This window comes from Acartia tonsa, chromosome 5 (genome assembly GCF_053477335.1).
Source record: "Acartia tonsa isolate MP-2025a chromosome 5, ASM5347733v1, whole genome shotgun sequence".
Classification (NCBI taxonomy): domain Eukaryota; kingdom Metazoa; phylum Arthropoda; class Copepoda; order Calanoida; family Acartiidae; genus Acartia; species Acartia tonsa.
The window spans coordinates 10,172,509-10,199,044 of NC_137264.1; the positions used below are offsets into that span (position 1 = coordinate 10,172,509).

The 26,536-nt window shown below is 31.9% G+C and overlaps 2 protein-coding genes across 2 annotated transcripts in view; both read right to left on the reverse strand.

Annotated features, from left to right (window-relative positions):
• The window catches only part of LOC145319922 (uncharacterized), a 44,133-nt gene extending 29,603 nt beyond the window's left edge, over nt 1–14,530 (reverse strand). Inside the window, exon 1 of the mRNA XM_080162324.1 lies at nt 14,185–14,530. The gene's annotated coding sequence lies outside the window, so the exon portion shown is untranslated. The remainder of the gene's footprint in view (nt 1–14,184) is intronic.
• The window catches only part of LOC145318732 (uncharacterized), a 321,894-nt gene that overhangs the window by 120,302 nt on the left and 175,056 nt on the right, over nt 1–26,536 (reverse strand). The gene's annotated exons all lie outside the window — the stretch shown is intronic.

A 26,536-nucleotide genomic window follows, 5' to 3' on the forward strand; every position in this document is an offset into this window, starting at 1 on the left:
TGAAATTTTATATTTTGTAAATCTTTGTTTTGTATATTCTAGTAAATAAACCTTTATTTTAGATATTTAATGTACAGTAAATATTCTGTACATAATAATTACAGTACAAAATGGGACCCCGAATTTGCCGGTCATTGGTATGTAATTTATAATTGTTTATATAAGGTAGAGGAATGTATTTACATAAAAGCAGGGATCTAAAGGGATAAGACAATTGCCTATAAAAAGATATGATAGACAACATTACCCCTTCTGTAGATAACAATTAGTGGTTGAAACGTTTGGACTCTCAAAGATACCAATCAAAATTCAATAAAAGTCCCCAAAGTTGTTATGCCAAGGAATAAGAAAGCTTTGGGGACTAGTGTGTTAAACAGCCCATTGTTTCCTACCTCCCTGCATAAGAGAGAAAACTTAAACAAATCTGCCTTAACAGGTACGTGTATATTGCCAGGGGTAGCTATTCTAACAAATAATTCTACAAAAAATCACGAAACCTTATAACCTGGTGGTATATTTTGTTTTTGGCATGCAACTGAAGAGGGGTGGGAAAGGAGGGGAGGAAAAGGGGAAGGGGGTTGTGGAGAAATTTTCCTTTAGAGTTGTTTGTTAGAATGTCATTCCCTTGTTACTGGTATATTGCTAGAGGGGTACAGAAAATTTTACACCCCCATAATGTTTTTAACACTTTTGGCAATATAAATAAATGTTTGAAAGCCTATTTATTCTTAATTTTTGTATATTTTAAATGATTCTTATTAGCTAAGAAATTCAGATAATTTAATGTATAGAACAATGGACGAAAAATTGATGTGAATCCCCAATGATGATAAACAAATATACCCCCTCTGTAGATCGAAATTATTGGTGGAAAAGTTTAGACACTTCTGGTTTGGAACCAACCAAGCTCAATTCAATAGAAGTACAAAAAGCTTTTCGGCCAACAAATAAGATAACGAGAGAACTTTGGGTACCAGTGTAATTTACAGTCCAATGTCTCCTCTTTTCCTGTAAGCAAAGGTAAAAAATTTTCGTTAGGGTACATACATAAAAACCTTAATGATATAGAAGTAGAGCTACTCATAAAAGAGCGGAAAAATGATAAATTTTTACACATTTTTCTCTTTTTTACTACAGTCATATGTTTGAATCATAACTTATTAGTGTACTGTGTATTAGAGGGTAAAGAAAAAGTATTTTAAAAATTTATTTTTTTTGCACGAAAATGGCTAAATTAAAGAAAAAGCTGATATATATATATATATATATATATATATATATTTACATATTTTTATCTATGGAGGAAGGGGACATTGGACTGTAAATTACACTTACACCCAAAGTATTATAAACACTTCTCACATTAGTCGTTGCAAAAACTTTGGGTACTTTTATTCAATTTTGATTAAATGATCCAATCATTAGTGTCCAAACTTTTTAACCAATAATTTAATCTACACAGATTTTTCAACTATTGATTATAATCATCAGAAGGGTTTTTTGTTTATCATCATATGGAATGTATATCAATGTATCAGCCATTGTCTTATCCCTTAAGATCCCTGATCTGTTAAAAATATTAAAATATATGCAATGCGACACCCTCTAACAAAAATTAAAGTTATTTCACTTCCTACATATATGGTGCAATTCAAAGACATTTTTTGCTAAAATTCTGCAGTTAGTGAAAAATGTTGTATAATTGCAGTGAATAATTTGCAGGGGTGAAGGGATAGGCGGGAATCTAAAGGGATAAGACAATTGCCAATACATTTATGAACATATCCAGTGATGATACACAAAATTATGCCTTTTTTAGATTTCAATTAGTGGTTGAAACTAAATAAACCAACCAATCAAAATTTTAAAAATGTTTTAAAATGGTTTTTAAGCCATTGAATTAGAAAATGTTATTATAAGACTTTGGGGACTAGTGTAATAAACAGCTTATGCCCATTCCTCCTTGAGGGATAAGACAATGAGATTTAAATAAATCTACCAATAATTCTTAGTATTGAAAAATTTCCTTTGGTAGTTAGTTAATTTTGAGGGGGATGGAGGGGGGGGGATCTAAATATCGTTTATCCTCGTATACCCTCCCTCCCTGGTTAATTGATAGGAATTATGATAACATGTGTCCTTTTACAGCCAGGGTTATCAATTTAGTTTTTAGTAGCGAAGCTACTCTACAATTAGAGTACGTCTGACCGTACATTCAATGCCAAATTAACAGAGTGAGGGGGGGGGGGCAATGAGCTGTTTATTACACTAGTCCCAAAAGTCTTATAATAACATTTTCTAATTCGATGGCTTCAAAACATTAGGGACATTTTTTTATTTTTGATTGGTTGGTTTATTTAGTTTCAACTATTAATTGAAATCTACAAAAGGCATAATTTTGTGTATCATCACTGGATAATGATATGTACATATATTAATTTGCTTAACAACTTTGGGGACTTAAGATAATTTTGATTGGTTGATTCATTAAGTTGAGTGTTCAAACGTTTCAACCACTAATTGTAATCTACAGAAGGGTTAATATTGTGTAGTAAAATTGGGAATTTACATCAATTAGTTGGCCATTGTCTTATCCCTTTAGACCCCTGCTTTTTTCTTATTTTTTAATTTGGCAACGCTGTTTTATGCAAAGTTTTATCTCCTAGGGGTAAATTAATATATTATGGCTGCCCCGTGAGGAAATCTTTAAAATTATAAATTCCTTATGTGTCTAATTGCTTTTCAATCATTCTTATTCATTTTAAGGATAATTTTGACTTTTTTTGGCCAAACGCCCGTTAAACTTTTATTCAATATGGTAGAAAATAATTTGATGTCTAGTCTCTACAGAAACTGAGCAGTCTAAACCAGGGATCTAAAGGGATAAGATAATGGCCGATAAATTTTTGTACATTCCCAATGATGATACACAAAATTACCCCCTCTGTAGTTTACAATTGGTGGTTGAAACGTTTGGACTCTCAACTTAATGAACTATTCAATAAAAGTCACCAAAGTTGGCAAGCCAAATAATAATAAAACTTTGGGGACTATAGTGTTATTAACAGCCCAATGTCCCCTCCCTGAGTCCAAATTCTAAAGAAACAGGACTGACTATATCTATATTAGTTATCATCTGTTAAAAAGTTTACTACAAGTTTTTAAGCCAACGAATAAGAGAACATGTTTATAAAACTTTGGGTACTAGTATAATCTACAATTCAATGTCCCCTCTCTCTTCAAAACACAGAGAAATCTTATTCCAAAAAGAGATGCTATACTGCAAAAAAAACCAAGAATATCAACATCTAGAAATAGCGAAGCAAAAACAATATAAAATTAGCGACGGACAAAGTAAGTTATAGAGTAACTTGGCTACGAAAAAAAGCCAAAAGAAACTCTAAATTGCCTGATGTTCAGGCATGACAAAATAATATAACTGTTCTTATAAACAATCGCGACATTTATTCAATAAAAATAAAAATAATAAATTTTAGTAAAATAACTTAAGGTTATCCTTATACAGGGACGTTAAAGCTTTTTTATTTGAGGGGGGTAAAATAAGGTGTTACAAAGGTTTTAGGGAGTATTCAAGATTATTTTTAAAAATTTTCAGGGGGGTTAAATGAGAGATTTCATAGTTTGATGAGGGAAAACACCCCTTTACCCCCACCCTTGCACGTCTATATCCTTATATGCTGGTTTTAATTTTACTGAAGCTTCATATTGGTCTTTGGAAGATTTTTAAGATCTATTTTGATTGGATCGGAGGGTCAACTATATCCAAAGAGATATAGCGTAGGGAAATACTATATTGCATACTTTGAAAAAGATTTATATAGGAAGAATAAACTTCTTGAGGAAGGAATTAAAACATACCTTTTTGTCTGTCTATCTCTGATATGTTTTAAAGAATGCCTATCTATTTCCCTGAAGGCGTAACAATTGCACACAAAATTTCGTTGTAATCAAATAAAAGGATTCCCGGATTTTTTCACTTTTTTGGAAGATTTACTTTTCAAAACCTATGAGAGAATTAAGTGTTCATTTGACAAACCACCTTGTATAATAGCTTAAAACCATGGTAAGACCACTAAATATATTCCATAGATCTCAAAATGAGAGCTTTTTTTCATCCGGACGGACTAACAGACATCGTTTTTATTTATAGAAAAAAAAAGAGAGAAAAAGTTGACTGTTTTAGAATTTTTTTTTGCACAGGTGGATGTGCTACGACACACAAACCAGGGAAGGAGGGACCATTGCACTAAAAACATATTACACTGGTACCCAAAGTTTTATAACCATGTTATCTTATTCGTTAGCTAAAAAACTTTAAATGATTTTTTCTTGGTTGGTTTCAAACTAGAAGTGTCCAAACTTTTCAACCCACCAGAAGGGGTAATTTTAATTATCATCATTTAGATGTGTTTGAATTTATCGCCCCTTGTCTTATCCCTTAAGATCTCTGGACACAAAATTGTCATCTTTGTCGTGTTTACCACATAAACAACACATTTAATTTTATAAGCGAAGCTTCTCTAATATTAGGGCATATATATACGTACAGCAAACTACAATGATTTTTGTAGGCTGTGATTAACTTAAAATTTTCCTGACTAACATATTTTAGAAACACTCCAAAGAAGTCCATTTGACCGATATTCCATTCAACGTTAGGTCCAACAATATGCTTGATTAATAATAACGTTTATTAACGCTATTCTCAAAATGACATGAAAATAGTATAAGTAAAGTAACTGCACTAATGTTGTCGGTTTTTTTTACAAGTTATAATTGATTTAATTTTACACTTATTTATCAATAAATTTACAAAATTTTGTCTTAAAATGTTAATAAAAAACTGCTTTTTATACTTTACCCTTTAAAAACACAATTATTTAATCAAATCTGTTCAAAAGTTGTCTTTTTTAATTTGCTACAGGTAATTAGGTTACATCTAGGCATCAGATTTTATTCAGGGATCTTAAGCGATAAGACAATAGACGATAAATCAATAACCATCCACAATGATAATAAACAAAATTAGTATATCTGAAGATCAAAATTAGTGGTTTAAAGGTTTAGAAACTACAAGTTTGAAACCAACCAATAATTCAAAAAGTACCAAAAGTTTTTAAGCCAATGAAAAAGATAACGTATCTATAAAACTTTGGGTACCAGTGTAATTTACAGTATTATATCCCCTACCTCCCTGGATTTTTTTTTGTAAATGATAATATGGACAGCAGATAAAGTGACATTTTTAAGTTAATCTTTCCCCTCCCCTAAAACATTAAAAATAGCTAGAAAAACAGCAGTTGCGTCTTCTTTTACCTCCAGAATAATTAAAACCTATATCATAAAAAAATAATTTTATATTTTTTTTATGTACAATATCTGTAATGTGATAATCTTAATTATTATTATAAGATATTAAAAGACAATTAATATTTTGTTCCTAGTCTATTAAGTCCATCATAATGATCATATATTACAAATAGCTTCTCAGTTCACTACAGATAATAAACCAAATGGCAATTTTGATAATTAATTATTATTTTTATCTATAATCACATGGCATAATAGTTTTTAAAAGTCAGGGATGTTAAGGGATAAGACAATAGACGATAATTTGATGTACAATCCCAACGATGACAATCAAAATTACCCCTTTTATAGATCAAATTATTGGTTGAAAAGTTTTATATCAATTAATCAACCAAAAGTTTATAAGCTAACGAATAAGATATAAAACTTAACATAAGTTATAAAACTTTGGGAATCGGTGCTTTTTTACAGCTTAATATCCTCTCAATCCATAGTAAAAATTTAAAAAAAGATAAAATTGTTAATGAAATAAAGTATTAAAAAAAATGACACTTGAAATTTGATATTATCTGTTTACGTTTTAAATAAATAGATATTTGCTAGTACTCGAAGCTTTAACTCCAAAAACAGCAAGAATAATGATTTTTTCTCTTGAGTTAATTTAATTGTTGGTTGTGTATTATAAGTAATTTAATATTACATACATACAAACAAAGTAAGGGAGCTATACTTTTTAGAACACCCCTTGCATGTTTTAAAAATGTACTAAATTCTTATTTCCTTTCTTGACGGAAGTGTGTAAAGAGAAAGGTTTATAATTATAGAAGAAATTATTTATACTCCAATGATTTTATCAACTAAAAATACATGATAGGACTATATCCATAAGTAGCGAAGCACAAAATATAAAAAAAAGTATCAAAGACAGATCTTCGCGGATATTAAAATGAAAAGGATTAAAACCAGTTTTGTAAGTTCCGGCTAACAAAACTGTTAAACAGACATAATATTTTTATATTTTATATATGTCTGTAATACGATGATATACATGATTTTCTAATATGACCTACAACTGGTTCTAATCCAGCTGATATTAATCGGTTTCGAAGGCATACCGGAAAATATTACAAGAAAATATTTTAAAAGTTTAGAGTAGCTTCGATAAATAACAAAAATCAACAGTATGACATACTTAGACTGATTCCTACAGTCTCTGTTTTTAGTAAATAACACCAAATTGCAAAGGCTAGCTAAGACACATATTCTACTGTTAGAATAATGATAATGTAATTTAGGAAACCGGCTAAAGTGTTGATTTTTATTCATGAAATCACTTAATCACTTTATTTTTACCGGATAAAGTACGTTCCCGTTTAAATGCTTTTAATGCTTTAAATGTAAACTAGCGGCTTCGCCCCTAGCCTCTAGGGGCTTTGCCCCAAGAGGTGATAAAAAAATTAATATTTATTGTTTTTAGTGAGAGAATGTTGCTTTTCTTTCATTCAAAATAAATGCTGGAATAAAAAATAATAAAAAGGGCAGTCTGCGGCAGCCTGTACCAGAGCAAAATAAAAAATAAGATAATAAAAAATTAATTAAAGTAACTACAGTTTTTTGAGACAGCAATCAAGAAAACGTTGTTACAATACTTGTAATTAACAGTCCAATGTCCTTGGGCAGTTTGTTTTTAGTTCGGAGCCACATTAATTTTAGAGAAGCTACACTTTTCAAGAGTTTTACATAATAAAAAGTATACACAAATCATGCTTTGTTTTGAAAGTAAAAAAATCATTAATTAAAGTTGGTTTTTAAGTGGAATTAATTGTCAGGTATCTAAACGGATAAGACAATGGCCGATAAATGGATTTACATCCCTAATGATGAAACAAAAATTACCCCTGCTGTAGATTGAATTAGTGGTTGAAACGTATGAACACTCAACCTAATAAACCAACCAATCCAAGTTCCCAAGTCCCCAAAGTTGTTAAGACAGAAAAAAATATTGTAAAACTTTGGGGACTAGTGTAATAAAGAGCCCATTGTCCCCTCTCTATCACTGATTAATTGTGTTTACTTCGAAAAAGAGAAAATATTCAGATGAAAAATTTAAATTATACTGTCAATCTAAATCAGGGAGGGAGGGGACATAGGACTGTAAATTACACTGGTACCCAAAGTTTTATAACCCGATATCTTTTTTGTTGGCTAAATGAATTTGGATCCAAACTAGAAGTGTCCAAACTTTTCAACGAATAATTTATCCAACAAAAGGGGAAATTTTTGGGATTGTATCAATTGTCTTATCCCTTAAGATCCCTGACAAAAATAAACTTTAATTTGCTAGCTAGAAAGCAAAATGATAGCTAGATATCTAGATTAAAACCAGATAGCTAAATGTTGTAATAGATTTCTCGTATTCATTCAAATCCGGTGGATAGGAACCGGTTCTCATCCATACGAAAAAACTATGTCTAGAATCATATTTTATCCAGCTTTCTACGAATATAAAAATGTACAATCATAAGATTAAAACAAGTTTTTTTAGCCGGTGACTTCGGCACCTCGGGGCTAAAAAAACTAGTTTTAATCTCATAATTGTACATTTTATATCCGCGGAAAGCCGTTTATGAAACGATGCGATAAATAACTATTAAAAGTTTATGTTCAACCACCTAATATTTGCTAAGTTAATTATTGCAGTGATGTTTTTAAAAATCAAAAAAGTTGCTTGTAAAAAAAATAATTTCTCTTAGTTGCATAATATTTTTTAACAGGTGAATTCCAGATTTTGAAAAACACGCGTTCAAGTCACTCTCCGTTTTGAAATAACAAAAATCTAACACCAATAAAAGACAGGAGATATAGCAACCTAAATTGGTGACAATTTTTCTCCTGTCATAATATCCACGTATATTCTACATCTGTTGCTGTTATTTAAAGAAAAAATAATTGGAGATATTTGAAATGTTGCACCTAATTTCTAATTAGAAATCAAATTAAACGTATTTTTAATGTTTGCTTTCTTTGTTTAGCTTTGTAAAACTTTAATTTTTTTGTCGCTTTCAATAAAGGTAAAATCTAAATATTTGAAATAATATAATAGGAACTTAAAGTTTAACATAATAGTATAACGGAAGAACTTTCATTAATATGAAATATGTGTCATATTAATTTTATATCCATATGGAGTACCAATTCAGAGATAAAGGGATGTAAACATTTAGAAAAAAAAATGGAAAGGTTTCAACTAAAGAAATAGCAAAAGAAAAATCAAGAGAGATAGAAAAAGAGAGAGAGAGAAAGACAGACAGAAAGAGGGAGAAAGATAGAGAGAGAGACAGAGAGAGAGAAAGAGAGAGTGAGAGAGAGAGAAAGAGAGAGAGAGAGAGAGAGAGAGAGAGAGAGAGAGAGAGAGAGAGAGTGAGAGAGAGAAAGAGAGAGAGACAGACAGAGAGAAATAGAGAGACAGAGAGAGAGAGAGAGAGAGAGAGAGAGAGAGAGAGAGAGAGAGAGAGAGAGAGTGAGAGAGTGAGATAAGGAAAGAGAGAGAAATCATGTGAAAGACAGAAAGAGAGAGAGAAAGAAAAAGAAAAAGAGAGGTATTGAAATAAAGAGAGAGGTAGAGAAAGAGAGATAGAGAGATAAAACGGTAAAAAAGCTGGATGAATAAGAAGATTTACATTTAGAGAGAAAGATAGTAGAAATGAGAGAGACTGTATTTAGTGATGTAAATTGTCTTTTTTATTAAAAACAAAGTTACCCAGCATTTTTACATATTCATAATTTTCTGTGAAGTTATAGTTTTCCCAGAGAAACAGTTTATCCTTCTTCCTGTCTATGATATATGGTATTTCTACATAGAGTAATCAGTAATAGAGTTCATAGCTAGTAGTCTGTTGTATATGTGTATGTGTGTATGACCAGTTTTATCCTTCTTCCTGTCTGTGATATATGGTATTTCTACATAGAGTAATCAGTAATAGAGTTTATAGCTAGTAGTATGTTGTGTGTGTGTGTGTGTGTGTGTGTGTGTGTATGACCAGTTTATCCTTCTTCCTGTCTATTATATATGGTATTTCTACATAGAGTAATCAGTAATAGAGTTCATAGCTAGTAGTCTGTTGTATGTGTGTGTGTGTGTGTGTGTGTGTGTGTGTGTGTATGGCCAGTTTATCCTTCTTTCTGTCTATGATATATGGTATTTCTACATAGAGTAATCAGTAATAGAGTTTATAGCTAGTAGTATGTTGTGTGTGTGTGTGTGTGTGTGTGTGTATGACCAGTTTATCCTTCTTTCTGTCTATGATATATGGTATTTCTACATAGAGTAATCAGTAATAGAGTTCATTGCTAGTAGTATGTTGTGTGTGTGTGTGTGTGTGTGTGTGTGTATGATCAGTTTATCCTTCTTTCTGTCTATTATATATGTTATTTCTACATAGAGTAATCAGTAATAGAGTTCATAGCAAGTAGTATGTAGTATGTGTGTGTGTGTGTGTGTGTATGGCCAGTTTTATCCTTCTTCCTGTCTATGATATATGGTATTTCTACATAGAGTAATCAGTAATAGAGTTCATAGCTAGTAGTCTGTTGTATGTGTGTGTGTGTGTGTGTGTGTGTGTGTGTGTGTGTATGGCCAGTTTATCCTTCTTTCTGTCTATGATATATGGTATTTCTACATAGAGTAATCAGTAATAGAGTTTATAGCTAGTAGTATGTTGTGTGTGTGTGTGTGTGTGTGTGTGTATGACCAGTTTATCCTTCTTTCTGTCTATGATATATGGTATTTCTACATAGAGTAATCAGTAATAGAGTTCATAGCAAGTAGTATGTTGTATGTGTGTGTGTGACTGTGTGTGTGTGTGTATGACCAGTTTTATCCTTCTTCCTGTCTATTATATATGTTATTTCTACATAGAGTAATCAGTAATAGAGTTCATAGCAAGTAGTATGTAGTATGTGTGTGTGTGTGTGTGTGTGTGTATGACCAGTTTTATCCTTCTTCCTGTCTATGATATATGGTATTTCTACATAGAGTAATCAGTAATAGAGTTTATAGCTAGTAGTATGTTGTATGTGTGTGTGTGTATGGCCAGTTTTATCCTTTTTTCTGTCTATGATATATGGTATTTCTACATAGAGTAATCAGTAATAGAGTTCATAGCAAGTAGTATGTTGTATGTGTGTGTGTGTGCGTGTGTGTGTATGTGTGTGTGTGTGTGTGTGTGTGTGTGTGTATGGCCAGTTTTATCCTTTTTCCTGTCTATGATATATGGTATTTCTACATAGAGTAATCAGTAATAGAGTTCATAGCTAGTAGTATGTTGTGTGTGTGTGTGTGTGTGTGTGTATGGCCAGTTTTATCCTTCTTCCTGTCTATGATATATGGTATTTCTACATAGAGTAATCAGTAATAGAGTTCATAGCTAGTAGTATGTTGTATGTGTGTGTGTGTGTGTGAACAGTTTATCCTTCTTCTACATAGAGTAATCTGTAATAGAGTTAAAATCAAGTAGTATATTGTTGTGTGTGTGTGTGTGTGTGTGTGTATGGCCAGTAAGATATCTTATACATCTGGAAAAACGGCTCTACGGGCTGGTTTTATTTATTTTTATTTTCGATTCGATTTGATATTTTTTACATAATTTAACCTATTTACTTTACATTTTATTTTAATTAAGACATATTTTTCTTTTTTATTGATATTTCTAAAAACATTAGGTAACTGTTCTTTAACCCATTCTTTGTGGGTTGTTTTTAGGTTAGTGTGAAGTATAATTTTATTGGTTTTTATAACTAACCATTATTGCCCATTTGTCTGTGGCTTCTCAACCCCATTATTTACCTTTTGCCAAAATAAAACAGAACAAGGATGACAACATCCATAAAAGCGAAGCTCTGAAACGGTAGGACAAACGGACATTAACACTTGTATAGTGTCAGAACTGAATAATCAGAATGCGAATGTATAAGAGTCAAAGCAAAATTGTAAATAAATTTGTTGAAAAACTGCTTGATACAGGATAATGATTATGGACATACTTACATTTTTAGGACTTGATTATAGAGTTGCTTCGCTTATAATATTGTACTTTGTTGTCCCAGGAATCAGTATACCAAAAATCAGACCAATCGGATAATTAGGTCACATACAAATTTGTTGTTAAAAATGTAAAAAAATCAACATGTTTAAAATGGACGTACGGACATTCTGGTAATGATTATAGAGTTGCTACGCTTTGTAACTCGTACCTAACTATTACAGGAATCACCATGCAAAATTTAAAATCGATAGGACAATTCTAACATGCCTAAATTAACGAAAAAAGCTATTTAAAAAAGTAAAAAAATCAACATGTTAAAAAGGGACGTACGGACATTTTGGTAATGATTATAGAGTTGCTACGCTTTCTAAATCGTACCTAACTACTAAAGGAATCACCATGCAAAATTTGAAATCAATAGGACAATTCTAACATGTCTAAATTAACGAAAAAAGCTATCCGTGACGGACGGACGGACGGACGTACGGACGGACGGACGGACGGACGGACGGACGTACGGACGGACGGACAGACCCTAATTATAGAAAAGCTTCGCTTTTAAAAATCATATTTGAGAATAAAGTATTTTTTATCTATGTCAGTATATCATTTAAATTTTTGTAGGTATTGTGAATCAATAATTGAATATGATATTTTAATAAATATTTTTAAAAATAGGAATAGAATTGAATGTAATTGTACACTATAAGCTAAATCGTCCTTTCTGTAGATAAAAATTAACTGTGGAAAAGTTTAAGCACAGCAATTGTTTACAATCCCATCAGGATTTTAAAAAGTCCCTAAAGTTTTTAAGCCAACGAATGAAATTGTAAAACTTCATAGTTGAATGTCACCCCACTTCTTGTAAATTTTCACAAATATTTCGTTTAACTTTTCAAAAATTCGTTAATAAAGTTATTAACTCAATTGAATCGTTGTAAAGATTTTTTACAGCCGTTTACGAGATCTTACGGAATAATCATAGACACAACTAATTTTTGTATTTCCTGAAGATATTAATTACTTTTATTGTTAGTCTATATTAATTTTAGAAAATGTAAATATGACGTAGAAAATCTTAAAATTTTGTGAATGTTAGTATGTTGAAATTTTCCAGGAAGGAAGGGGACATTGGGCTGTTTATTGCAATAGTCCCCAAAGTTTAATTATAACGTTTTCTTATTAGTTTTACTTTGAAACTTTGGCGATTTTATTGTATTTTGATTAGATGGTTCATTAAGTTTATTGTCCAAACTTTTCAACCAGCGTTGTGAAGCCGAAGCCAGAGCCGGGAGCCGTGGAGCCGACATATTTTGCTGGAGCCGGAGCTAGAGCCGTAATTTTCTTTAAAAACGGCTCCGGGTTAGCTAAAAACGCAGATTTTAAAAAAAAATTATTTGGTTACTCTGTTGTGACGTGTGCAAACTCCCCTTTTAAGTTTTTCAAGTTCCTTTTTATCAAAAAATTAACTTTTAAAACCTTCAAAAGTCAAAAATAGATTCGGCAAAAATAAATATGTTATTGTTGAGTTTTTCTTGATTTTAGGTCGGAGCCGGAGCCGGAGTGGCACCAAAATCAATCGGCTCCGCAACGCTGGTTTCAACAACTAATTGTAATCTAAAGAAAAGTTAATTTTGTGTGTCATCATTCATCATTATGGATGTACATTAATTAATCAGCAAATGTCTTATCCCTTTAGATCCCTGAAATTTTCACTTTCTTTCCTAGGAATATATACATATGTATTGTAGTGATTTTAACCAATATGCTGATAATAAGATATGCAATATTAGGAATATTAGCGGTTCAGTGGTTCCGGTCGTAGCAGATGTAGGGATAAGACAATGGAAAATTAATTCAATTTGAGTTTTTATCTTAATAGTATTAAAAACCATATTCATCTAGAAAATCTTAATAATTTAAAATCAATCCTATTATATAAAGTAGTAAGTTTTTTTTGTATGTAGCGAAGAATCGCGCTAACCCTTGTGCCTATATGGTTCTCCTTTACAGTGAATCTTTTTGTAGGTCCAGGGAAGGTTTATAACTATTTTGGAAGATGATATCTTCACCCTCACTGTAGAGATGTGATAAAAAAAAACATTTTCAAGAAATGTTTCTTTAAAGATGTATATATTGCCGTTTATTAAATTATTAAAACTTTAAAAAATAATCAAAAGTTTTACTAAAAAATCCACGAAGCATTATTTTGAATGAATAAATTGTTTTTTAGTCATTAAAAAGAGCCTTAGGTAAAAAGTTTTACTATATTTTCCTTTACTATTGGTTTTAGAAATTAATCAATAAATAAAATAAAACATGACAAAAAAAAACAAGGATGACTGCATCCATTATAACAAAAAAAAACAACCTTCTAAAATTATTAATGAGCCTTCATTTTTAAATTATGATTGTAAACTTAACATTGATATTATATGGTTTAAGACAAACATGTTTAAATACTTACTAAAGTTTTGCCCTTATCTTTCGATTTGCTTCGTTATATTTCATGTTATTTTTCAAATTATGTTCAACTAACTGTAGCTGCGCCCCTAGCATCTAGGGGCTTTATATTGGAAAGGACAAAAAAGGGGAGAAAAATTACATATAACCATTTACTATTTTAAGGAAGCTTTACATAAATACAAGAATGGTAATAGAAAATTTTTCTATAACACAATCCGATAAATACATAACTACTCTATCATAAAAAATGTTTTGATATGTTATTGCTACACTTTTTATGAACATTATTGTCCTTGTTAATTCAAGATACTTTCTTTTAAATCACTAAAAATAATAATCAAACCTGCAAATAATCACAAACACTGAATATGTTATTCAAGTAAATAACATTTCACACAATAACCAATAACAATATAAAAAATGTATACTAAAGTTATCAAAAGGGGGGATAATAGTAAGGATAATATAACTTTCTATAGTGATTTGAATGCCGTGTGTAGTATTATATCTAAATTTTCACTTAGTAAGAGAAATCCATATTATTAGTATACCGGAAGGAAGAAATTATAACCCGAGGCGCAACCGAGCACATATCAAGAGGTAAGGCGGGGGAGAAAACAGGGTAGATTAAGTTGATCATTACCGTTAATAGACTAACACTAGCCACGCACTCTTGTCTTTAGTTAACTCCGGTGCGAGTTTAATATTGACTGAGGAGTATCGGACGGACGGACGTACGGACGGGTGGACGGACTACCGTAACTCACACACACACGCACACGCCATAAAAAAGGGGGCATATGACGCCCCCGGCCCCCCTCTGTTACTGCTTGTAAAAAGAGGAGTGTGGTGGAAAAGGCACCTGTTGGGAAAAAAGGAATCACTATGAAGGCTGGTTCCAAAAAATACACTGTCACACCACTTTATAAAAGTTTAAATTGCTAATATTGTGCTGTAAATTTAAGAGGGAAGCCACTCTGGAATTTGCCTATGTAGATATCTTTCTCCCACACTCTCTCTTTCTCTTGCATTTTGTCACTTTTTCCCTCTCTTACTCCTCCCTCTCCCCTTTTAATCTATCTCTTTACTTTAAAAGGACTCACCTGTTTGAAAATAATATTCAGTTAGACTTAATAAAAAAAAATTTCTATGCCAACGAAACCTAAAATAATAATCTGCAAAATACATTTTCTGTGAACACCTGAAACTAACTTATTCATCCTATAAAATTAACAAAATTCACACAAAAAGGGTTCTTTTCTATTAAAATATGATTCTTTCTTTAAGAAATAAATTTTTTTCTTAATTTATTTTATCGAAATTTTTATCCTAACATGAAAGAAAGTATCTGTCTGTCTGTCTGTTTTTCTACTTTTCTTTTCAAACTGAAAATGAAGGGTGCACTTAACCCCACCTCCTCCCCCTCCCTTATCCACCAAGTTTCACTAGAAGCTTCTAGAGGCGAAGCAGCTTGCTGAAAACCTTTTTTCAAAAAGAATATAAGTGGAGTGTCCTTTTAAAGTCTCTTGAACCAACTATCTATCTATCTATCTATCTATCTATCTATCTATCTATCTATCTATCTATCTATCTATCTATCTATCTATCTATCTATCTATCTATCTATCTATCTATCTATCTATCTATCTATCTATCTATCTATCTATCTATCTATCTATCTATCTATCTATCTATCTATCTATCTATCTATCTATCTATCTATCTATCTATCTATCTATCTATCTATCTATCTATCTATCTATCTATCTATCTATCTGTCTATCTATCTATCTATCTATCTATCTATCTATCTATCTATCTATCTATCTATCTATCTATCTATCTGTCTATCTATCTATCTATCTATCTATCTATCTATCTATCTATCTATCTGTCTATCTGTCTATCTATCTATCAATTGTTGGAATAGAAATCTTATTCCCTACTTCACGCGTGTCTGCTATTATCTGTCCTTAGCAGTGATAGGTCAATCCTTAGAAAAAAGTAAAATGATCTCTGTCTGTGTGTTTGTCTGTCTGTGTGTTTGTCTGTCTGCGTGTTTACCGAAGGATCTCGCTAATTACTAAACCAATATGTTTTTCCTTTACATAGGTTCTTGAACAGTGTACCATCCTAAGAGAAATCGCCCCTATAAAAGAATGGTCCAACCAAAATGAAATTTTTTTAACATTTAAAAAAAACTACAATTGAAAAATGGGAGTCATTTTCAGGGGACTAAATACTTCCTAAAATTAGTTTTATTAGGCAATCTCCAGTGGAAAAAGCCCCTCTAGGGTATACGCGCATCTACAAGAATTTTTTTTTATATTCCAATATAATATCACTTCGCCCCTAGCCTCTAGGGGCTGTGTCTTAACCATAACACTTTGGTTAAGTGTGACTTCCGAATTTGCGGGAAGTTCTAGAGATCTTAGTCTTTCAAGGCAAAACCCCTAAGAGGTTAAGACAGGCTGTGCTCCAAGAGGAAATTATATAAAAAAATTAAATACTACTGGTGCTGCCGCCAGTTGTTTTATGTGAACTAACTTCCCCACGCAAGAAAAAAAAATTGGGGGGGATTTTTTATTTTTGGGGGGGTTGGGGGTGTCTCAACCTCCAAGAAAATAGCCTAAAACCACCACAGGACCAGTAGGTATATTCCCTGAAGAGTAGAATCTGATCGGTTCAGTGGTTACCGATATCTTAAGCTTCAGACGGACGGACGGACAGACGGATAGATATCAAGCTACTTTGTATTATAGATTTCATCTATTCTATAACACTTGTTCATATCATGAGTCATCGTTGCATAGAGAAAAACCAAAGAGGGAGGGAACAAAGAACTTTAAATTATACAGGTACCCAAAGTTTTAGAAACATGACCTATCATTTGTTATCTCAAAATGGGTACCCTTTTAAAAAATGTTTATTTACTGGTTCAAACTTAAGATGTGGCCAAACTTTTTAGTCATTAATTTAAATCTACTGAAGGAATACATTTATATATCATCAGTGGAATGTATATCAATATATTGTCGACATGTATAATCCCTTAAAATCCTTGTCCGAAACTGTAAAAAAAAATGGAGGGAGAGAATAGAACTTAAATAAATGTATATGACTTCTTTTTTCATTTTACTAGCTATCTAAGGCAGTACTTTGGACATGTAAGCAAGGGTAATATCTATTTATCCTCAGGGTATAAAGAGATAAGACAATGGCCCGCAAATTGCTGTACATCCCAAATGATGATACAAAAATTACTTTTTCTGTAGATTACAATTAGTGGTTAAAACGTTTGGACACTCAACCAATCAAAATTCAATAAAAGTCCCTAAAGTTGTTAAACCAACAGATAAGAAAATAATATTATAGAAGTTTGAGGACTAGTGTAATAAACAGCCAAATATCCCCTACTTCCCTGATTTATCCTTTAATATCCTATCTCTGTATCTCTATCATAAGAAAAAACGTATTGTAAAACGGGACAGACAAAAGAACAACGGTAAATTGAAGAAAACTTAGATGCTCATTACGCATCAACCACTTACTGACGGACAATCTTATCTAGGGTACAGAGTGCAGAGTAATAATGCTTCTAAAATATATTAAAATATATTTTTGATATTTAAAATTACAGCAATACAGAAAAATAAATAGAAAAGGAGTGTTTTATTTATTTTCAAAAACAAGAATGTTAAAATTCATAGCTTAGATGTTTGTGTTTTGAAATTACATAGAAACGACTTTCTTTAGGCTTGTGATTGTAATGTTCTGTCGATTTTAAATTTGGCATGCTAGATAATTTAAGGTATCATAAAAAGCTTATCAACTAGATATTAATGCTAGCCATAGTGCCCCTTGAGGTCATTAAGGCGCTTAAGGGGTGGGTTATCAAAAGCTCCCCCCCCCCTTCTAACTACCAATTTAAGATTTTAAAAAATGTAGTGGGGGGGGGGGCTTGGGTTTTCTGGGGCCGATTTCTCTTAGGAGGGTGGTGGTAACCTCCCCAAAATAGATATAAACCATCCCAGGACCTATGATACACTATAAAGAAGAATCATTTTGGCTCAGTGGTTAGTGAGATCCTACGGTACAGACAGACACAAGAAATTTAATGTTTTGATATGAAACATACAGATGAAATTAATATTTAAATGCTTCGCTACTGAAGGGTAGAAATTTTAAATATCAAAATTAGCATAGTAATGAATGCCATTCCTTAACTCAAGGCTTTTATTCTTAAAAGTTTAAAATAATAGTTATTTATTGCATCGTATTATAAACAGCTTTCCGAGGTTAGAAAAATAAACCGACTCACACAAAAAAATTTTCTTCAATAATTGGATGTTTACAACGCTTAAGATTTACAATTTTTAATGCCATTTCGTACAACTTTTTCGATCTTATATATCTAAAATATTAATTAGCTGCGCTACTTATGAATAGATCTTTCCTTGTTAAATGTCCGAATTTTCATTTTGACAGGTATTGACATTTAATCACAATCTTTTGGTAATTCATCCCGTTTGACTAACTAAGCCAAACTTCGTGCGCTATTAAAAGATATCCTTAATGTAAATTTTATAGATTTTACATAATCGAGTACTTTGTAATTATTTTGTTATTACTTTATTGTCCAGCTTTTAGATTGCTTAGAATACTAAATAACTCAGTATGCCCGTCAACTCGTTAATGGGTTACAGTCAGGGGCGTGCAAGAGGGTTCAAAGGGGGTCCAGCACCCTACACCCCCTCCATTTGGTTTAAAGGGGTTGTATACATTAGGATGTGCTTCCCGCACCCCCTTTGCAAAACCCTATGCAATCTGGTAACAATAGTGAAGATTTCTCATAAGCCACACACTTAAGATTTATTCTATTATTGCTATGAGGAATTATGATTTTCTTTGTTGCTATTTGTTTTTATTTGTTAAAACGGATGATGACACCTTCGTCTTACTTTTAAAAAAAGCTGAAATCAAATAAGTTCGTTGGACCTTAATAGGGGATATTATCAAATCAATAATACTCTACAATATTACTCTATTTTATTTCAAATTTTGATTTTATTTAAAATAACTCTCCCTTTTTAAAAGCGAAGCTTTTCTATAATTAGGGTCGGTCCGTCCGTACGTCCGTAACGGAGAGCTTTTTTCGTTAATTTAGGCATGTTAGAATTGTCCTATTGATTTCAAACTTTGCGTGGTGATTCCTTTAGTAGTTAGGTAATTTTTAGAAAGCGTAGCAACTCTTTAATCACTACCAAAATGACCGTACGTCCATTTTAAACATGTTGATTTTTTTACTTTTTTAACAACCAATTTTTATGTGATCTGATCATCCGATTGATCTGAATTTGGGTGTATTGATTCCTGGGACAACAAAGTATAAGGTTATAAGCGAAGCAACTCTATAATCAAGTCCTAAAAATGTAAGTATGTCCATAAACATTATCCTGTATCAAGCAGTTTTTCAACGAATTTACTTACAATTTTGCTTTGACTCTTCTACATTTATATTCTGGTTATTCAGTTCACTATACAAGTGTTAATGTCCGTTTGTCCTACCATTTCAGTGCTTCGCTTTTATGGATGTTGTCATCCTTGTTAAAATGCAGCTAAACTCCTAGAAAGATAGCGCAACTTAAATAGTAATTATAACAAGGACAATTTTGTTTATAATTAGCCAAGCTATAACAAGTCAAAGTAAATCAGCTTTAAATGAAGTAACGTACTAATGTAGTGAATTGTTATCGCAGGTAAATGTCTTGCTATAGTAAAGCTACACTAATGAAGCTTCAAAGTATTAAGGCATTTTTTGTATAATTAGTAATCTGCAATTTAAAAGAAGGGTGGGGGGAGTTTGCCACCATCTTAAATTTTAGTTGTTAAATAAAGAGAAAAAACTATTTTTGATGGGGAAGGGATTTCCTTCTGGGTGGGAAAGGTACCCTAACAGACAGACAAGCATTTTGCTACTTTTATATAAGGATTAACAATTTAACATAATCATTAGGTTGTAATGTGGCCGAATAAAAAAATAGGCTAAAACCTGAAAAATAAATATACAAATCTTCCTTAAAAATTGAATGATGTCGATTCATTGGTTTCCGATATCTTATTGGACACGCAGAAACAGAAATCAAACTACATTAGAATCAGCAATTAAACATATTTTTTAGCTTCTTTGTTTTTCAGTTACTAATCGTTAAAAGCGAAGCTTTTCTATAATTAGGGTCGTAACGGTTAGCTCTGTTCGTTAATCGTTAGAATTAGAATTGTCCTATCGATTTTCAACTTTGCATGGTGGCTCCTGTAGTAGTTAGGTACGATTTAAAAAGCGTAGCAACTCTATAATCGTTATCAGAATGTCTGTACGACCATTTTCAAAACTTTTTAGCTTTTTAAATTTTTAACAAATTTTTATGTCATATAATAATCCGATTGATCTGCTTTTTGGAATATTGATTCCTAGGACAAAATAGTACAATGTTTTAAGCAAAGCATCTCTATAATCAAGTACTTAACATGTAAGTATATCCTGTATCATCCTGTATTTAAACAGTTTTTCAACAAATTTACTTACAATTTTGTTTCGACTGTTATACATTTATATTCTGATTATTCAGTTCTTACACTCTCGTTTGTCCTACCTTTCTAGGCTTCGCTTTTAAGGATGTTGTCATCCTTGTTTGTATATATTTATTAATTACGTTGAAAACTTAATGAATTGTGCCCGATATACTACATACTATATGTCTGAAAAGATATAAAAACACAGAGATACATTATAAACAAAGATATAAAGGTAAATTACTTGTTAATTGTTTCCAAGGCTCGGCAGCCGCAAATTGTGGAGAAAAAGGCGGCTGCTGTTTGGGCTAAAGCCAAATAGATCATATCCAAGCCTTCATCTGCTATTTGTTTTTTAAAAGTCCGCCTTTAACTGCGGATAAAGCACTTAAAAGCGGCTGAATGTTGCTTCTGCTGCGGCCACGAAACCTTGGTTTGAAACAGTTGGATTCAATGTATCACATATCATTAATTAATACATTATACGCTTTAATCAAAGACTAGCGACTACGCCTCTAAAGACCTCTAGGGGCACTTGAGAAAGGAGGTGGGTTGGACTCTCCACTTTTCAACTTTAGTTTTAAAAAGATGGGTTAGTAACAACGGCAGCAGACTTCGCTACTTATAAATCTTAGGCTAAAAGCATATGAATATTCAAAAAACTATAGAATGTCAAATATTTATGTATTATTAGTTTTGTTAATGAAGCTTTCTGGCAAGTTGAAGTAAAGATCTACGAGTAAGTGGGACCACCAACACTTCTTTGGCTTAGCAACTTTGGGGACTTCATTGAATTTTGATTGGTTGTTTCATTAAGTTGAGTATTCAAACGTTTCAACCACTAACTTTAATCTACAGAAGGGGTAATTTTTTTATCATCATTGGGGATATACATCAATTTATCGGCCATTGTCTTATATTTTTAGATCCCTAGGTCTCAAGTTGGTTAATGATTGTCAAAAGCAGGAAATATGTGGTCTCTAGTATTGTTTTGTGAGAAATACCAAAATTTGTTTAAATATCCTGAACCTCTCTAAGGATATTCGCTTCATTAATTGTTTAATGATCTAATAGAATAATCATTAGAAATTTTAAAAGGTGCCGAATATTTGTAATGGTTTATGCCAGAGAGGAGGGAGTGGACAATGGACATTGGGGTCTTTACTACACCAAACTTTAACAATAACGTTTTCTTATTCGTTGTCCAACAACTTTGGGGTCTTTAGTGAATTTTGATTGGTTAATTAAGTTGAATGTTCAAACGTTTCAACCAATAATTTTAATCTACTGAAGGGATAAATTTGTATATCATCATTTGGAATGTACTTCAATTTATCGTCCATTGTCTTATCTTTTTAGGTCTCTGGGTCTCAAGTTGGTTAATACATGTCAAAAGGGGGAAATATGGTGTTTACTACACCAAACTTTAACAATAACGTTTTCTTATTCGTTACCTTGACCACTTTGGGGACTTATATTGATTTTAATTGGTTGGATAATCAAGATGTTTGTCCACATGTTTTAACCACTAATTACAATCTACAGACTGTGTAATTTTGTGTATCATCATTGGGATGTAAATCAATTTATTGACCAGTGTCTTATCAATTTAGATCCATTGGTTTATGCGGGAGAAGGGAATGGGACAATGGATGATGAAAAAATCATCCCCCAACGCCCGGCACGTGGATTATTCTATACCTAATAATGTTAATGTCGTGTGGGTGAGTTGCACCTGGACTGAACAGTCAACTTGTCAACTCAAGGCCAGACTCTTGGTCCTTCACCTCATACCCGTGGTACAGTACATTACAGACAACCAACCCTTTGATTGCACGATCTTTGTCTGGAGATCCTAACTGTGCATGGTAATGAGTTGCGCCTGTTTGGGGCCAAGGCATTCCCCCTACTCAAACTCTTTGGTGTCCTGTGCCGAACAGAGCAGGTAGGTACCATTTTTAACGTCTTTGGTATGACGCGGATTCGAGTTGCATCCTTCCCATCAATTTCCTTGGCACTTTAATTAGGACTTGTGGGTAATTTACACTTCAACCTTATGAGTGGAGAGTTAAGGTTTCGTGATTTTTCGGTCACGGTATTATTGCGACAATTAATACAACCCAAGCATGAACATGACGCTGTATCAGCAATGACTGAAGCCACATCAAATCCTAGGGACTTTTCAATACAACCTAGGATCCAAGCATGACTCCTAGTCGTTGAACTAACAAACGCCACTAATACACTAGTAAGCTACTACACAATGCTAGTCCACAAGGACTTTTCAATCAACCTATGACCTTACAGCGTTTTTCGATCACTAGTGCACCATGCCAAGGACCACCCATGCATACCTGATTTAGGGCTAAGGCTTCCCCTCTACTCTTACTCCAAATCTCTAACGCCTGAAAGAGCAGCAGTAGGTACTAATTTTACATCTTTAGTATTGATGCGGTCTGGGGACTTGAACCCGACACCTCCCCAACAGATAAGAGGACGTTAAACCACTAAGCACTATACCTATATGAGCGACTACTTTTCCTGTTTTTGACCTTATGAATTATTTTCGACAGATTTTTTATAAAACGGCTTGCTTTATTGCATCAAGATCCATGACAGATCTATATAGGAAATAAACGTCTGTAAATGAGCTCGAGTCTTCCAATAGTAAAATGTATAATACTCAATATTAAGACCCATATTTTACTCTATGAAGAATAAATTCTTTTTTTTATTTCATGTTGCTATTTGAATTATATTAAAGTATTAAATTTCTATTCCTAAAATAGAAAATTTAAATTTATAAAATAGTAAATCAAAGAAAACTTACTTTTAAAATAATTTGATTCTAGCGACGCATCCGTAATGTGTTCAGATATTAAACTAAAATTTAACATTATATTAAACATTTTAACCCTTTCAGGACGATAATTTGAAATAAAAAAATACTAGGATCCTAAAATATTTCAAGGAAAGAGAGACAAAATTATGAATACGGTTTAATATACAATCTAGCTAATAGCGGGATAATTTTAGAACGCCGCCTCTATTAAATTTATAAATGAAATTTTACATTAATAATAGGTTTTGAATATTATTTTTTAAAAGTATTATTACTTTGCTTTTGAACATTATATAAATTAAATTAACTAAATTTTCTAGAGGATTTTGAAATTAAAAAAAAGTTTAGAAATAAAGAATATATTACTAGGAAAAATATTTTTATTGTCTAAAGTTAAAAATCTCAGAAATGTAGGTAAACTTTCTTAATGTGGTTTTAGGCTATTTTCTTGACCTCCCTAGAGGCTAGAGGTGGCGAAGCAACTTTAAAATAATTAATATGTTATTTTTGCACATTTAGTTTGGAAGATTGCATTACTTAAATAAATAAACAGAATACTGAGATATGTATTTATAGTCAAATTAGAAGGTTAAAGAAATATCAAAGAAATTTACACTAAAAAAATCAAACTATGATTTTGATAACACTCAAATGTGTTTTTTTCCACAAGTAGCCAGTTGAGCTACAATACCACTCCCTCGCTAAAATTTTAAAGATGCTGTGAGTATTGGTGCAAAAAATATGACGTAACAAAAAAAATTAGCCAATGAGAGGCCGTTATTGACCAATGGTAAAATTTATAGTGGCCTCTCATTGGCTAATTTTTTTTGTTACGTCATATTTTTTGCACCAATACTCACAGCATCATTTTAAAAATAATTTAATATTAGGGGGATGGTTAACGTTTTTTTCCTAAAACGTAATCCATAGGGGGCGAATATTTGTAAAAAATAAATCAATTTTATACCATATTACCCATGGATAAGACAATGGCCGATAAACTGATGTATATTCCCAGTGATGATACACAAAATAACATCCTTCTTTAGAATACAATTAGTTGTTGAAACGTTTGAACATCAACTTAATTAACCAACCAATAAAAATAGTCTCCAAAGTTGAATAGCCAACAAATAAGAAAATGTTTTTATAAAACTTTGGGGACCAGTGTAATAAACAGCTTATTGTCCCCTCCCTCCCTGATATGATGATTCTGAAATTTTAGTATTATTAAAACTAGCCATGAATCCTGTAGTAAAATTATAAGAACAATTTAACAAGGAAGCCAACATACATAAGTAGTAAAGCCCATGAAAATCACAAAGATTGATATGGACAATCTAAGTTAAAGAACAGATTTAAATTATTGCAAAAAATCAAGAAAAAATTTTACATGTATTTTTAAAAGCGAAGCTTTCCTATAATAAGGTTCGGTCCGTCCGTACGTCAGTCCGTAACGGATAGCTTTTTTCGTAAATTTAGGCATGTTAGAATTGTCCTATCGATTTCAAATTTTGCATGGTGATTCCTGTAGTAGTTTGGTACGATTTAGAAAGCGTAGCAACTATATAATCATTACCAGAATGTCCGTACGTCTATTTTAAACATGTTGATTTTTTTACTTTTTTAACAACAAATTTGTATGTGATCTAATTATCCGATTGATCTGATTTTTGGTATACTGATTCCTGGGACACCACAGTACAATATTATAAGCAACTTTATAATCAAGTCCTAAAAATGTAAGTATGCCCATAAACATTATTTTGTATAATAAGCAGTCTTACAACAAATTTACTTTCAATTTTGCTTCGACTCTTATACATTTATATTCTGATTATTCAGTTCTGACACTCTACATGTGTTAATGTTCGTTTGTCCTACCGTTTCAGGCTTCGCTTTTATGGATGTTGTCATCCTTGTTTAAATTTATATTATTTATATTTTGTAACATGCCTGATTGACTGTTTTTTTGTATATAATCATTAGGGATATACATTTATCTTCCATTGTCTTATCCCTTAAGATCCCTGTATAGATGAACAAACCCTCTACACGTAGTATTGCACAATCCAACTTCCTTTACTTAACCTAGCCACACACGGATCAACTGAAAATTGATTTCCCATTTGTTCCCTAATTTCCGAAGTTGTACGACATATAACCCAACTATTGTAAATTTTAATTTAAAAATGAATAATAAAACGACTTATTATACATTCAAAATTTTAATTTTATAAATTTAGATTTTTTTTTGGAAGTTTAATATTTTTTTAGCTAGTAGAAAATATTGAGATAGGATGAAGCCGAAGGTGATATGTACACAATCAGAAACTAAAATTCAGCTGACCCACACACGTAGTAGATGTGCAGGCACTTCCGCAGATATTTCTTCTATTCATCAGAAACACAAATTGTTCAGGGAGGGAGGGCACATTGTGATGTAAATAACAATAGTACCCAAAGTTTTACAACCCTGTTTTATATTTTATTGGCTCAAAAACTTTGGGTACTTTTAGAGACTTTTGTCTGGTTGATTCCAAAGGGGTAGTTTCACGAAATGCATTTGAACTTAATTTAGTGAACCGCATATTTTTTGCTAGTTTATGGGTTAAACTATATTTTTATGGCATATATTTGAAAGAATTTCAATTTTCTACCACGTAGTTTTGATATTTCAAAAATTACGTGGTAGAAATTCTTCAAACTTTTTAACGAAAAATCTACAGAAGGGTTAATTTTGTTTATAAGCATCTCCTAACTTATTGTTAAATATTTAATTGTTTGTCTTTTTAGGAATATAAAACCCTCTTTAGGGATATGACAATGGACATTAATTGATACAAAAAGCATCCCCTATATTAAATGAATTTATTGGTTGATTTTTTTTCATTGCTAGATTGTAACCAAACCAGAAAAATACAATAAAAGTACCCAAAATTTTGTAGCCAAGATGTAAAACTTGGATATAAAACTTTGGGCACCAGTGTAATTTATTGTCTAATGTCCCTTCCCTCCCTGGCTACAAAAATGTGATGTTAAGCGGAGGTGAAGGGACACTGGCGTAGTATATCTTTATACTTTTATTACGCTTTAATTACTATTTTAACTTCTTCACGTACGCTTTAGTGTACGCATTTTCAGAGTATTATTACATATTAGTAACAGTATGTTTGTCTGTATGTGTGTAACGAAAGGATCTCACTAGCCACTGAACCGATATGGTTCTTCTTTAAAGTGAAGCTTTTTAAAGGTCCAGGGAAGTTTTTAACTATTATGG